Source organism: Monodelphis domestica, chromosome 1 (assembly GCF_027887165.1).
Source record: "Monodelphis domestica isolate mMonDom1 chromosome 1, mMonDom1.pri, whole genome shotgun sequence".
Classification (NCBI taxonomy): domain Eukaryota; kingdom Metazoa; phylum Chordata; class Mammalia; order Didelphimorphia; family Didelphidae; genus Monodelphis; species Monodelphis domestica.
Genome location: NC_077227.1, coordinates 718,509,201 through 718,524,014, shown reverse-complemented (window position 1 = coordinate 718,524,014; position 14,814 = coordinate 718,509,201). Strand labels below are relative to the sequence as shown.

Genomic DNA, 14,814 nt, shown 5'->3' with positions numbered 1-14,814 from the left:
ATCATCTTGCTCCGCACCTCCCAGAGCTGGAGCTTTCCGGAGCCCCATGACCTAACCAAGACACCGGATTCGTCGACTGCGAGAGACGAGCTTCGCCCTGTCTGAGCTGGACACCCCAGGCCTCCTCAGGTCCCGGAGTTTCCCACGTGAGGCCTCTGAATCACCTTTTCCCTTTTCTGGGGACCTTGGGGGAACGCTGACTCCCCCCCTCCCCATCCTTCCCCTACCGGGCTAAAACTCCCAGGCTGCGCCCCCTAGCTCGCGCCTCGCTTTCTCCTCCTGGGGCAGATTCGAGGACGTGGCTGCAGCCCCCCCCCCCCCCACACACACACACATACACGGCCAGGCCGGTTGTCGCAGCACCTGGAGCCTTGACCTCGCCCTCTGGGGAGGCGAACCACCCGGTGGCGCGGCGCGGCCCCCAGACGCTTTCACCCGCGCCCGCACCTAGGGTCCTTCCGGACTTAAAAGGGAGGGCGTGGGAGGGAAGCAGAAAGGTCTACGTAGCTGCTGAGGACCTTGGGGCACCGCACCGAAGAGATGGCGGGATTGGGGAAGGTGGTAGAAATGGACAAATCCAGGCCCCCTGCAGCGATTCCTCTCCTCCATCCGGTGCTAATCTGAGCGACTGAGGTGACAGAGGTGGGGGGGAGGCGGAGCCGGGGGCTGTGCCTCGGAATACACTCCAGGAAATCGATCTTTATCTGCCTTCGGTGAACTGGTCGATCTGGGCTGGGAGGGGCACATCCACCCTCAGGGCGGCCACTTGGTGTGGAGCTCTCAGGCTGGGGCCTCGACGAAATAAAAAAATTACAAAATGACATTCTCCCTGTTCCCTCACTCTGGGCACTCAATTTCCCGACTCTGGGTCTTTGCGCCGGCCGCCCTCAAGCCCCAACGCCTCACTCCATCGCTTCCTTCAAAGCTCGGTTCAAATCCCAGCTTCAGCCAGGACTTTGCTCTGCCCTCATTCCCAGTTGATGAGTGTTTTCTCTGAAACGACGTCCTTCCATAATCTTGTACGTATGGCTTTTTGCACTGCTTGCCCATTAAAATGGGAACTCTTTGGAGGGACAGACATCGGTTTAGGGTTTCCCCCCCTTTCTTTGTATACATAGGGCTTAGAACATTGAACTCTTTAGCCAGCATTGATTGGATCTACTCTATCTGACACCGGAGAAAGAATTCCAGGATGAGTTTTGATTTCCATTCCTGAAGGGAGTAACCAAATCAAAGAGAAGATCCGAAGATCCATAGATCCCATGGAATCCTGGGGGAACCCTGTAATAATAGAAAATTTAGGTAATAAGGAAAAGGAGTAACTCAGAATCAATATAGGGAGGCACTGAGCTAATCACTTTTTACAATGATCTCCTTTGATGCTATTGTACCCATTTTACAGATGAGGAAACAGGCAGGCAGGTAAAGTGATTTGCTCAGAGACAAACAGCTAATAAATGTGTAAGATCATATTTGAACTCAAATGTTTCTGACTTCAGGCCCCAGACACAGGCCCTCTCCAGGCTTGCCCAAAGTCCCACAGCTAATAAACTTCAGAACTAGGGATGGAACCTAGAACCTTCCAACCCCAGTGTTCCTCTCACTACAACATCTATGCTTCCCATTATAATGCTGATCTCAGCCAGTGAGGCTTTGAATAAATTGTTTCCCCATGGAAAATTAATTTGTTTCCCTTGAACTGATCCTGACTATTTGTATTTGACACATCTAGGGGAGAATCCTAATAAACTTCCCTCATCTAGGGACAGTGAGGTGGATAGAGCAGCTAGGCCTGGAGACAGGAAGTCCTGGGTTCAAATGTGGCCTCAGACACTTCCTAGCTGGGTGACTCTGGACAAGTCACTTAACCTCAGTAGCCTAACCTTATCATCTTTATGCCTTGGAACCAATACACAGTAAATGGGTTTGATCAGAAAGGACAACATAGTATCAATTCTAAGACAGAAGTCATGGGTTTTTAATAATAATTTTTTAAATAAATATTGTTCATCTTTAAAATAATAACCAACCTTCCTTTTGCATAAGACTTTAGTTTTTCAAAGTGCATTTAACCCTTACCTTCCATCTTGGGATCAATGCTGCAATAAAGCTGAAGAGCAGTAAAGGCTAGGCAGTGGGGGATCTCTAGACCTGATTCTCAATCCACAGAGCCACCTCACTGCCCCTTCCCTCCCAACCTCTCCTAGAGCCTTTTCATTATTTTCTTTTATCCTATCTATGACTTGTTTGTACATATTTTCTTAATGTCTCCTCCTCTAGACCATGAGCACCTTGAAGGCAGACTATCTTTTGCCTCTTTTTTGTGTCCCCAGTGCCTAGCACACAGTAAGCATTTAACAAATGTTTGTTGATTGACAGACTCCTCAGTTTGTCTTTAAGGTCCTTGAATATAGAGGCCATCTTTTGCCTGCATTTGAATCTTTAGAGCTTAGCATGGTTCCTAGTACATAGTGTGCACTTAATAAATGGCAACTGACAAGCCTTGCTTTAAACATTAGGAAAGCAGTCTTTGACCTTGAGATTTTTAGTTTCTAATTTTTGTGGGTGTACTGTTGCCCCTTTTCTAGTCTCTTTAGACTTTCTTCAGAAAATTCTCTTTCTCTGGCTCTATCTCCAGCTAAGTGCTGGACTAGAAGGAGATTGAAAAGGAATGGGTAGATAGTGCTTATATATATGTCACCCATTCAGAGCCCATTCATCTTCACTCCATTTGGTTCAAGATTTTCCATAATTCAAGTACTGCATTTTTATGGCATCTTCCCCCATTTGGATATGTTATTTATATCCTTACTACTTAGGATAATAGAATGGAGAAATGTAATATGGAAAGTAAAATTTTTAAAATGAATAATTATAATTAATAATATTTAAATATAGCTTTGGGCCCCAAACACATTGATTCTAGCTCTAGACCACCTCCTCATTCCCATCCAGTGATGGGAAGCAATCCGGCCATTTGTGGAACATGGTTTTGAAATAAGGAAGTTTATTGTTAGACACATTCCCCAATGAGAATAAAGAAATAAAGATCCCATATTATCCTGAAATATTCATAACAGTACCTTCAGAGGCAACTGAAAACAAAGCAGATGCTCCTCAGTTAGGGGAGAGCCAAAAAAGTCATGGGCCATGCCTGTAATGAAATATCCCCATGCAGTAAGAAATGATAAGTTTGCAAAACTCAGAAGATCATGGAATGACAGGAACTGAATTAAACAGCCAAGAAATCAGAATCCACATGTGACAATAATGCAGATGAAAACAAGACCAGCCACAACAGAAAAAGCACTGAACCCAAGGTAATAATAACCCAGCTTGTTCTCTCCCTCTGCTTTTTGCAGAATGGAGGTTTCGGCTGCAAAAAAATCCAATACTTAACAAAGGTCAACTGAGGCACTACTGATGTACCAGTGAGCAATCTTCCTAGCAGAAAAGCTCCTTCCCGAATGAAGGCATGGCAAGCTGAGCAGTGCATCCCAGTGAAGAGATTAATCGGCCAGTTGTTGCCTCACAAACAATCTTTCTTAATGGATGATGCCCCCCAAAAGTGGCACAGATTTGATAGGTAAGAATCCCCAAATGACAACTGGCAGAGGAGTGCCAATTGCACACACAACCAACAGGTGCTTGGGTAAAATTTGGATTGAGATGTCGAAGGTGTGGGTGTGTTAGGGAGTTCTGGTAAGCTTTTTCCTCTTCCCTCACATCAGAGGTTAAAGCATGCTGGCAATCTTTGCCCTAGCAAAGGGGCACAAAGGATTGTCAGGCTGTGGTGATAGATGGATGTGAAAGCTTGGGCAAACCAGAGGCGATTATAGCAGAAACAAGCCAGTCTCCTTAGGTGTCCCGCCTTCAAAGAATGGAGTAGCCATCGTGCTAGGATTACCAACAGTCAGAGACTAAAACTGATAAGAAAACATTAGGCTTCATCCAGGAGATTAGAGTAGTAAAGTAACTTGTTGGTCTAGGGTAGCAAACTCTTTCCATTGTTCCAGTTTGCATAACCACTTGAGCGAAGGCATTTGTCTGGTTTTGAAGGGAGCTCATAGAATCACAGAGAAGCCAAGCAAAGTAATCTATCTGACTTGGGAGAGAGTCATTGAATTTCCGTGGAGCCACAGTTAACCCTGTTTCTAGGGATAGATTGGTGGCAATCTTGATTAATGGAGAGATTCCTGCTGCCTGAACATGGCTTTGCTTAATCAGCTTCTTCAGAAGATCTGCTAAATTCTTCTTGCCTCTTTTTTCTAGATCTGTTAACATTTTTCAAATGGCCTGCCGCACACTTATTCCAGTTTCTCTTATTAATAAGACAATTACCAGTTTGGGTAATACATTTAAAGAAGAGGCTTTCCCTCAACTCTGCTAAAAAATATACTTTACAGCTGTCACAGGGAGACGCTTCATAATGATACCCAGGAGCAAAATCTCTCCAAATACCACAGGAAAAACTCAAGGGAAAGGAAAAAGTAGTAGCAATAGGGTGAGTCTCTTAATGCGACACTGAGATGCAAGCTGGTTCCTTGGAGTCGGATCCTGAAGAGGTGCCCCCTTGGAATTAGGAGGCATTCATAGCCAGGGGCATGTCTTGACACAGTTATTTCTGAGTAGCCTGGAGAGAAGCTCATGCTATTGAGAACACACGGATCATAAAAGGGTAACAAAGGGAGTCAGTTCATTCATTCGTGCCTGTACAAGTGAAGAAATAAATTGTACTTTCTCTTGAGGAAGGGACTGGATTTCCTGCTAGAGAACTACCAGATGATTTTTGGAGTCTTGGGAAGCCACGTGAGCTTGATAATACTGTTTAAGGAGACAAACTCGACAATCTTGAATGGTGGGTTTTTTAATTTCACTATCATTGGTGAGAGTCTTACAAAGCAGACTTTTTCTTCTTTTTGAGGTGTGGCTTCTAAAGATGTGTCTGTAGGAATTGCACCCAAGACCTCTATAATGCTGATCTTGGATAGCTTTGTTATCACAGTCCACACAATGATCCTGCTGAACGACTCAAAGTCCTTGTGCATGGGCATGGAAAGAAAAGCAGTCAGGTGAGGACATCTGACCAAGTGTGGGTCAGACAAAGGACCCTGCAGACCACTAGGTTCCAACCTCAGAGAAGAGAGTCCTAAGGAGATAATGATTCCTACCAGATTTTTCTAGAATTCAGATAGCTGAAGTTCTCCAAAATCCAAGGCCATAGCAGGCAAGACCATAGCAAATTGTAAATAGAATCTCTGGAGATAAAAAGAAATCATCAGTATTTATAATAGTCAAATATCCAAGTCAGCCTTGAGGTCCATTCAAAAGCCCACATAGAACAGCTGTTAATACACAACCAGGAAAAAAAAAAGGATAATGTACAGGATAATTAAAGCCTATCTGAAAATAAAGGAGATATTCCACCATCCTTTGGAGCTCATGAGCATTAGCAAGGACATCACCTGAAGGGTTGATGTAAGAATAATAGTATTGGCTAATAATGGCCCAGGCTCCCCCTGGACAGCAGTTGGAACACTGGATGCCATTCAGTTTTCCATGGCCAGGAATCAGTCAGTTTCCACCTCAAAGCCAGAGGTGGCTGCTGGGGTGTGTTGAATGGCTGCAAATGTGTCCTGAGCGAATCTCCCAAGTTCCACAAATTCTGGGCAGAATCTATTATTGCAATCGTTCCCAGATAAAGAATTCGTATCTACAAATGCAATAACCTACTCCTAGGGGTGCTTCAGGGTTACTGTCTCCCACCCTCATTGTGCTTCTTATGGATCCTTGGTACCCCCAGACATCTCAAGTGGTCACACGGGTCATTTGTGGCTGACCTGTGGTAGAGCTTCTGAGCCGGTATTGGTCTCATCAGCCACAGCCAAACACACTGACCCCAACATAGTGACCTCATTTTGATCCTCATTGAGGATGGAAGGACAACTCCCAGGCACCAGCCTCCCATGTTTCTTATTCCTCCAAATATTTGGTCAAAAGGGGCAGCGGTTGTGGCCCCAGGAAACAAAAGGGTTCATTGGTTAGCTGATGGCCCACGGAATGACCATTTTCCCTTTAAAAAGGTAACCTAATCTAGGAGCTCAAAATTATTGTCACAGGCCACCATGGGTGTGGAATATTATATAATGTAAAAAGTTTATAGCTGGTTTTGCTAAACTTTTATTCTCTTACTTTAAAAACCTTTGTTATAAGAATGATTCCTCGAGATAGGGAGAGAGGAAGAATATATTTGGGCATGATATATACATATATGTATATATTAATATAAATATAATAAATAACATGATATAAAAATAAAAGATTATGAACATGAGATTTAAACAACAAAAAAGACCAAATCATTCGCCTGTTCAAACAGCTTTAGTGGCTCATTATTGCCTCTAAAATAAGTACATCCTCTTTTTGGTATCCTAAACCCTGCTTGGTGGGGCTCTAGCTTACTTTTCCAGGTTCCTTACTCGTTCCTTTCATATTTGATATTCCAACAAAACTGTCCTCCTTGCTATTTTTTGTAAAAGACAATCCATCTCCCACCTGGAATTCTCTTTCTTCTCAGCTTTGCTTTTTAAAATGTCTTCAAAGGTGAGCTTAAATATCATTTCTTGCTGATGCTTCTTTGAAGATACGTTGTATTTATCATGCATCTGTTTTGTATTTATTTGTGCATATCTGTTGTTTCCTCTGATAGGTGAGATTTTACACAGAGCCTGGAATACAGAAGATGCTTAATAAATGTTGTTGATTGAATAAATGCTATTGATTGACTCCTAATATACACAAATAATAACACATATATATGTAGGTTTAATATTTGCAAGTTTATAAAAATGTCCCTCCTAGCAACTTTATGGGGTAGGTGAGATAAGTTTTATTGTCCTCATTTTACAGATGAGGAAATGGTACTTCTCAAAGTCTCATGCATGGTTGTTCATTAGAATCAACATTCCTACGCTCTTTCCTCCTTTGTATCTTTATTCCCAGCACCTAGTACGGTGCCTCGCCCAGAGTAGACAGTTAACAAATACCTGGTGATTGATTTCACATTGTTGAATGTGTGTTGTGTGCTGGACTGCCCATGGATCATATGACTGCCCGCAGTGGCCTCCTGTATCTGCCAGCTCCCATAGAGATTGTCTGTCCTATTTATTCTGCATTCAGTTCTGTGACATGCAAGCTTTCCTTAGAACTCTACACGTTCCCCATTATTATGACTCTTTGACTTTTCATTCTCCCAGAGGTGTTGAATTCTTCCAGGTGAGGGCCAGTACAGCACTCTGCGCACAAAGAGTGTTCAGTAAATGTTGGGTCATAGAAACCAATCAACAAGAGTTTCTCCATAATGAAGAAGACGTGTCCAGGCATACTCCACAAAAGCATAGCCTAGACTCTCCCCAACACAACAACCCCCAGCCTTTACGGCCAAAGGCAAAGGGAAATCCCAGACAACCAGATAACAGCTATTCCCTCTGGAAAGGACCTTGGTGGCCATCTAATCCAGCTCCTCATTTTAAGACCGAGGAAGCAAAGAGGCCTAGACACAGTGAGTGGCAGAGCCTGGTACAGAAGCAGGTTTTCTGACTCCCTACCTAGGCAGAGAATTGTTTACCTTGGGGTAAACAAGTATTGATGAAGCACTTAATGTCCCCGGCCCTGGGAATATTTGGGATAAAGACAAAGACAGCCTCTGCCCTCAGTGAGTTTATATTCTATGATCAAATAAAATAACATATATAAATCACCTTGTATATCATAAAGCATTATATTAATGACAATAATGATTATTGGCTATTATTATTGCTCTGAGGCAGCATGTACTTATGGAAGTATATACAGAAAAATACAAAATACAAGCTAGTTTTGTGAGGGATGGCACAAGTGTCTGGTGGTGTCAGGGAGATTTGTCAAACATTTATTAAGCACTTGCCATGTGCCAGGCAAAACAACTATGCAGAAGAGAAATGCAGGATATATTAGAAAAAATCAACAGAGAAAGTCGTAGAAATGGGGGATTGGGAGAGACTTCTGGCAGGTGTGATCTTAGCAGGGACATGCAGGAAGCCCAAGGAAATCAAGTGGTAGAGATAAGGAGGAAGAGTATTCCAAGCGTGGAGGATAGCCAGTGAAAATGCCTGGAGCCATGAGATGAGTATCTTGGTTGAGGAACAGCAAGGAGGCCAGTGGTCCTGGATCAAAGAACACATGAAGCAGTGAAGGGAGAAGAGGTGTAAGGTTTAAGAAGATTAGGTAGGCAGAAGTCAAGTTACAAATGATTTTGAACTCCCCAAAGAGGATTTTATATTTGACCCTGAGGGCAACAGAGAGCCACTGGGGTTTATTGATGGGTAGTAGGAGTAGCATTGGCAGTGGAGTGGAGGATGAGCTTGGAGTGGGGAGAAACATGAGGCAGGGGAGCAACCAGGAGGTTATTTCAGTAGTCCAGATAAGCAAGAGCCTACACCAGAATGTAGCAATATCAAAGGAAAGAAAAGGATATATATAGGAGTTGTTTGGAAGGTAACTTCTAGAGACCTTAGCAACAGTTTGGATATGAGGAAAGAGAGAAAGTAAGGATGGTGACAATGATGGCATTCAGTGGCAAACCTAAGTGATGGAGCATAGATGCCCTCACCAGCAATAGAAAAGGTTTGAGTGGAAAGATAAGGAATTCCACTTTGGACTTATTGAATTTAATATGTATATAGTACAACAAAATGTTGGATAAGCATCTAGAAGGGGGAATCTGGAGGTCAGAACAGAAGTGAAGGCTAAATAAATAGATTTGAAAATCATCAGCATGGAGATAGTCATTGAATCCATCAGCGCTGTTGAGGTCACCAAGGGAAGTCTTCTAGAAGAGGCAAGGGGCTCTGTGGGACTCCTATAGTTATTGGGTGTGACCAGAATGAAAATCCTACTCAGGAAGGGTCAGGCAGGTTGGAGAACTAGCAGAGAGTGGTGTCATGGAAATCTAGAAAAGAGTTTCAAGAAGAGGGTGATAGACACTGTCAAAGGCTTTGGTCTGGGATTCCTGACCTAGAAATTTCTCTAAAGGTTTCAGACAGGGCTGGATGATGGATCTGAGGTCACCCACTCTGCTCATACACATGGTGTTCACTTCTGAATTACTCCTTTTCCATGCCTATAAACACTCCTCATTCTGTAGATGCAGGTGCCCTCCTCAATTCATTCTGGCTTTTAACATGGAACTGGCTATTCAATAAAAGAGGTGCCAATTTCCACTTAATTCTGCCTGTTGCACAAGGTTAGGACCCTCTGTGCTGTCTCTGGGACCATTTTGCCCTGGTGCACACCCTCTCCCTGTGCTGTGATGTTCTGCACAGCCACTCCTGGATGGATCCCATCCCTTGTGCCCTCCATAGAGTTATTGTCTGTCTCCCTATACTGGCCTGGGCTAGAAGAATGATTTGTGCTTTTTAACCCTAGATTTCTTAGCCAGAATTTGGTCAGATCTATTTGTAAGAGGGATGGAGGAAAGATATTGCTGTGCTTCCTGCAGCTGCACCATTTTGACTCTTTCTCCTGTTTTCATGACACTACTCTCTGGTTCTCCTCCTTCATGTCTACATTCCTTCCCAGTCTCCCTTACAGGAGGATCTGATGCATGAGTCCCTGGTTCTGGGACCATCTCTTCTCTCTCTACACTTTCTCTCTTCTTATTTTAAATCCTTATGGTCTGTTTTAGTATCAATTCTAAAACAAAGGAGAAGCAAGGATTAGGTACCTGGGGTTCAAGTGACTTGACCAGAATTACACAGCTGGGAAGTATCTGAGGTCAAATTTGAACCTAGGTCCTCCAGACTCCAGCCCTGGTGCTCTATCTGCTGTGCTACCTAACTGCCCCCCTTTATACTTTCTCTGGATGACCTCAATCCAAATGATCATCTCTGTAGATGAAGGGAAAGGAATAGCATTTATCTTATGAGTCGGACTGCTAAAAGATTGCAAGATTGTAAAAAAACCAAAACTATTAAATACCATTTATCACTGGCCTAGCTTATAAGTTAGCAAGTAGCCCAAGCAATACTTAAAAAATAAAAAACTAAGTTTGAAGAATTACAGAAAACAAGTTTCTGAGATTCTTTAAAGTAATCTTTACATATGGATTAAAAAATAAAGTAATCTTTAAGAGTTGGAAAAAAGACTGGCCTGTGATAAATGGCTTTTTACCTCAAATGATGACAATTACTTCATAATAGAAAACTCTGTCCTGGGTCTTAGGGTCATTGATTCATTAAATACCAAAGGAGATAGGATGCATGATTTTCCCAGTAACACAATTTTAAAACGCATTCTATTGAGCAATTTTTCTCTTGTATTATGAAATCTTAAAAAAAAAAAAGCTATTAGGATAAGTTACTTCTGCTTTTGATCTGAATGCTGTTAGATCAAAAATATATCTTAAAGACTATAACAAAAATGTTAAAAAACTGTTAATATTTAATGAGATACATTTTATTTTAAATTAAGAAGATAATAATGATGAGAAAATGACTTATGGTTGGGAGAAAAGTGTGGCCAAATCCTCTTTATCTGTGGGGTTCCCTTAGGACTGCCTGCTTGAGCTCACTTGAATGTTGTGAAACTCAGAAATGCTTCTCTTTGAGGAACTAAGACCTCTATCTGCCCCAGTAGGGAAATTTATGAGTTAGGCTTGATATAATAAGTAAGTTTCATTTCAGATCATTTAGAAAGTCATTAAATTATGATGCAGAGCAAAAGGAGCAGAACCAGGAGAACATTGTATACAGAGCCAGATACACTGTGGTACAATTGAATGTAATGGACTTCTCCATTAGTGGCAATGCAGTGATCCGAAAAACTTGGAGGGATTTATGAGAAAGAACACTATCCACATCCAGAGGAAACTATGGGAGTCGAAACTCAGAAGAAAAACAATTGCTTGAATACATGGGTTGAGGGGATATGATTGGGGATGGAGATTCTAAATGATCATCGGAATGCAAACATCAACAACATGGAAATAGGTTCTGATCAAGGACACATCTAAAACCCAGTGGAATTGCGCATTGCCTACGGAAAGGGTAGGGGGAGGGGAGGGAGTAATAGAATATGATTCTTGTAACCAAGGAATAATGTTCTAAATTGACTAAATAAGTTAATTTAAATTAAAAAAGAAAATCATTAAATTATATGTTAATCTTTAGTATATAGAAAGGTTATAAACTGGCATTCTCTATATTCAAGTAAAAACTTGTTCTCTGTATTCATGTACAACTCCAGAATGTAGGATTTGTGCTGTCTGTCCGGTGTACTCTCCATCATTTCCTGTGATGGCCCCACTGGACATCTGCATGTTGATTTCATCTGCATGCCCAAGTCTGGTTAAGGTAAAGTCTTCCTTCATCTTACTTGTTGGGATAAAGCCTTCTCTACAACTTGGCAAGATAAACTCTGAAATAAACCTAGTTATCCTCCTTTTATCTATAGGACACACCAGTGGGGTAAATTATTGCACATAAATGAGGCATGAAAAGGAGGCACAGTGGAGGGGAAGATGGGGGATGTGGAGAGAAGAGCAGGGCATCTTACTCTCATCAAAATTGGCTCAAGGAGGGAAGAATATCCACAATCCATTGGGTATTGAAAGCCCTCTTACCCTACAGGCAAGTAGAAGAAGTGGCCAAGAGAAAGGGGATGGGGCTGATGGAAAAGAGGACAAATTGGGGGAAGCTGAGGCCAGAAACTAAGGTTCAAATAGGATGTAAAGTCTTACATAGGAATCATAATGGTGCAAAAAGCTTTTACAAATCTCTCTGATAAAGACCTCATTTCTCAAATATATAGAGAAATGAGTTGAATGTATAAGAATACAATCCACTCCCCAATTGCTAATTTTGCGTGTTGCTCAAGGTTAGGACCCTCTGTGCTGCCTCTGGGACCATTTTGCCCTGGTGCGTGCACACCCTCTCCCTGTGCTGTGATGTTCTGCACAGCCACTCCTGGATGGATCCCATCCCTTGTGCCTTCCATAGAGTTATTGTCTGTCTCCCTATACTGGCCTGGGCTAGAAGAATGATTTGTGCTTTTTAACCCTAGATTTCTTATCCAGGATTTGGTCAGATCTATTCTCCAGTTCTCAACTAAACTAGGTTAATCTCAATTAAAGCTCTCTATAGTCATGCAAAAATTCTCTAAATTACTATTAATTAGAGAAATGCACATGAAAATAACCCTGAGGTCCCAGCCAATGCCTATCACATTGACTTATGACAGAAAAGGAAAATGACAAAACTTGAAGGGAATATAGGAAAGCTGGGACACAAATTGTTGGAGAGTTGTGAACTGATTTATATTCAAGAGAGCAATTTGAACCTATGCCCAATGGGCTATAAAACATAACTTTTGGCCCAACAAAACCATTACTAGTACCCCCCCAAATTAAAAAGGTTTAAAAAAAGAGAAACTGAGGCAGACTAGGGCTGCATATGAGCAGATAGAATTAGATGCTTCAAATTCTTCTATCTATGAGACCTCCAAACCACAGGGTCTCAACTGCTAGCTGTGATGACATCCAGAGCTGGCTTAGGGACCCAGAAGTCCCCAGATCCCAGCTGTCTTTGAGAAGACAACCCTCTTTTTTAAGTAACTCACTCCCTTCTCACTTTCCCTCCTGAAAGGGCAAAGATTTGGAAAGTGAGGCATTACCCATCAAATGGGGATGGCTGAGTAAGTTAGAGTATATGATTGTAATGGAATACTATTGTGCTTTAAGAAATGACAAGTAGGAGAACTTGGACCTGGAAAACCTTACAAGTGAAGTGAAGAAAGCAGAACCAAGAGAACATTGTACTCAGTGACAAGAACACTTTACGATGAACAACTGTGAATAATAGCTCTTCTCAGAAACACAGTGACCCAAAACTATACCAATGGACTCATGATTTTAAAAAAAGTCTGTGTATTTTCATAGAAAAAGAAGAGTCTGAATCCAGACCAAAGAAAACTTTTTTCCCTTTCTTAATATTTTTTTATTTAAGTTTCTTTCCACAAAAGAATTAATATTGAAAAATGTTTTACATGATTGCACATGTAAAATCTATGAGATTGCTTACCATCTCTAGGGGTGGGAGTAGGGGTTGGAGGGGATAGAGGGAGGGAGAGAATCTGAGACTCACTATTCTTTGAAAAATGTGAGAAACTGGTTTTTTTTACATGTAACTGGGGGAAAATAAAATTTAAAATGTGATATATGGAAAAAGCCAGTTATTAAGCATTCATCTTAACACTGCCAGGGTAACTCAACATATAAATGGAAAGTGGGTAAGTAGGAAGGTGAGACAGCTAGAGAATGGAGTAGATAGAGCACCAGGTCTGGAGTCAGGAAGACCTGAGTTCAAATGAGGCCTTAGACACTTAATAGCTATGTGACCCTGTGCAAGTCACTTAGCCCCATTGGCCTCAGTTTCCTCATCTGTAAAATAAATTGGAGAAAATAATAGCAAATCATTGTCCAAAAAAACCTCTAATAGAGACAAAAAGAATTAGACACAACTGAAATGACTAAGCCACAACAAAAAAGTGAGATAACCCAGAGGGGATGCTAATATATACATATATATATATATATATATATATATATATATATATATATATATATATGAAAGAGAGAGAGGGGGGAGGGAGAGAGAGAACAGGAGAGAGAGAGAGAAGGGGGGAAAGAGAAAAGGAGAGAGAAGTGGAGAGAGAGGGAGGGAGGGAGAGAGAACAGTAGATAGAGAGGGAGAGGGAGAGAGAACAGGAGAGAGAGGGAGGGAGAGAGAGAGAAAAGGAGAGAGAGAGAGGGAGAGAGAGAACAGGATAGAGGTGGGAGGGAGAGAAAAGGAGAGAGAACTGGTGAGGGAGAGCAGGAGGGAGGGAGAGAGGGAGGGAAGGAGGGAGAAAGAACAGGAGAGAGAGAGAACAGTAGAGAAAGAGAGAGAGAACAGTAGAGAAAGAGAGAGAGAGAGAGAGAGAGAGAGAGAGAGAGAGAGAGAGAGAGAGAGAGAGAGAGAGAGAGAGAGAGAGAGAGAGAGAGAGAGAGAGAGAGAGAGAGAGAGAGAGATTGTGGACACTGAATGAACAGTGATTGTTTAGAAGTAGAAGGAAGAATTGAAGACTCCTGGGGCAGGATTATGGGCAATGCTGATGTCTATGCAAAGAGAAATCCCTCCTCTCCATTATAGCCGGTTTTCCGGAATGGCTGCCTTGGAAAACTCTTGTTCTGTAGCCAGCCAGCTGGTGAACCGTTCAGAATTGAACTAGGCTGACCCTTGGGCATTTTGTCCCGGGGCTCAGGGCCTTCCCCACTGCACACCTCCTGAGCTTTTTGGCTCAGCTCCAGGCCAGGACGAAATCTCGGAGGCTTTGAGTCGGAGGACCTGGGGCAGAGCAGTTATTTCACAGATATTTTTTGAATCCACTGGGACCAATGGAAGAGAAATAAATGCCATGTCCAGACCTGGAGGCCAGCCATGCACTAGCGAGCGAGCGAACCTTAGGGAGCGCGTCTTTCACCTTCCAGGTGAGAAAACTAGGGTCCTTGGAGTCCCAGCAACTTCCCTGCCGTGAGGAGCACACCTGCAGTAAGGAGCGGAGGCTGGAACACATCCCTGATGCTCTCGTGCCAGACCCACTGCCCAAATCCCACTGCACCACGGCTGGCTCGGGTTTCTCCAAAGGGCTGCCCCGGCTTTCTTAGACAGCCTTGTTTGGAGTGGCCCAGCCCATTCCTCAAGGGGCCAGGGAAGGGGCTGGGTAGGAACATTCAGAGTA

At 42.6% G+C, this 14,814-nt stretch overlaps 1 long non-coding RNA gene across 4 annotated transcripts; it reads left to right on the top strand.

The window, feature by feature from the left end:
- The first annotated feature begins 76 nt into the window (after window positions 1-76).
- LOC103105429 (uncharacterized) lies at window positions 77-13,243 on the top strand. Of its 4 annotated transcripts, none has more exons than XR_008915272.1 (4): window positions 77-1,019; window positions 3,363-3,586; window positions 11,284-11,390; window positions 12,776-13,243. It is a non-coding gene; the product is annotated as an uncharacterized LOC103105429 (long non-coding RNA). The 4 variants fall into 4 exon arrangements; XR_008915271.1 differs by having other exon boundaries at window positions 11,491-13,243; XR_008915270.1 differs by lacking the exons at window positions 11,284-11,390; window positions 12,776-13,243 and adding exons at window positions 4,925-5,072; window positions 6,710-6,767.
- The last annotated feature ends 1,571 nt before the right edge of the window (window positions 13,244-14,814 follow it).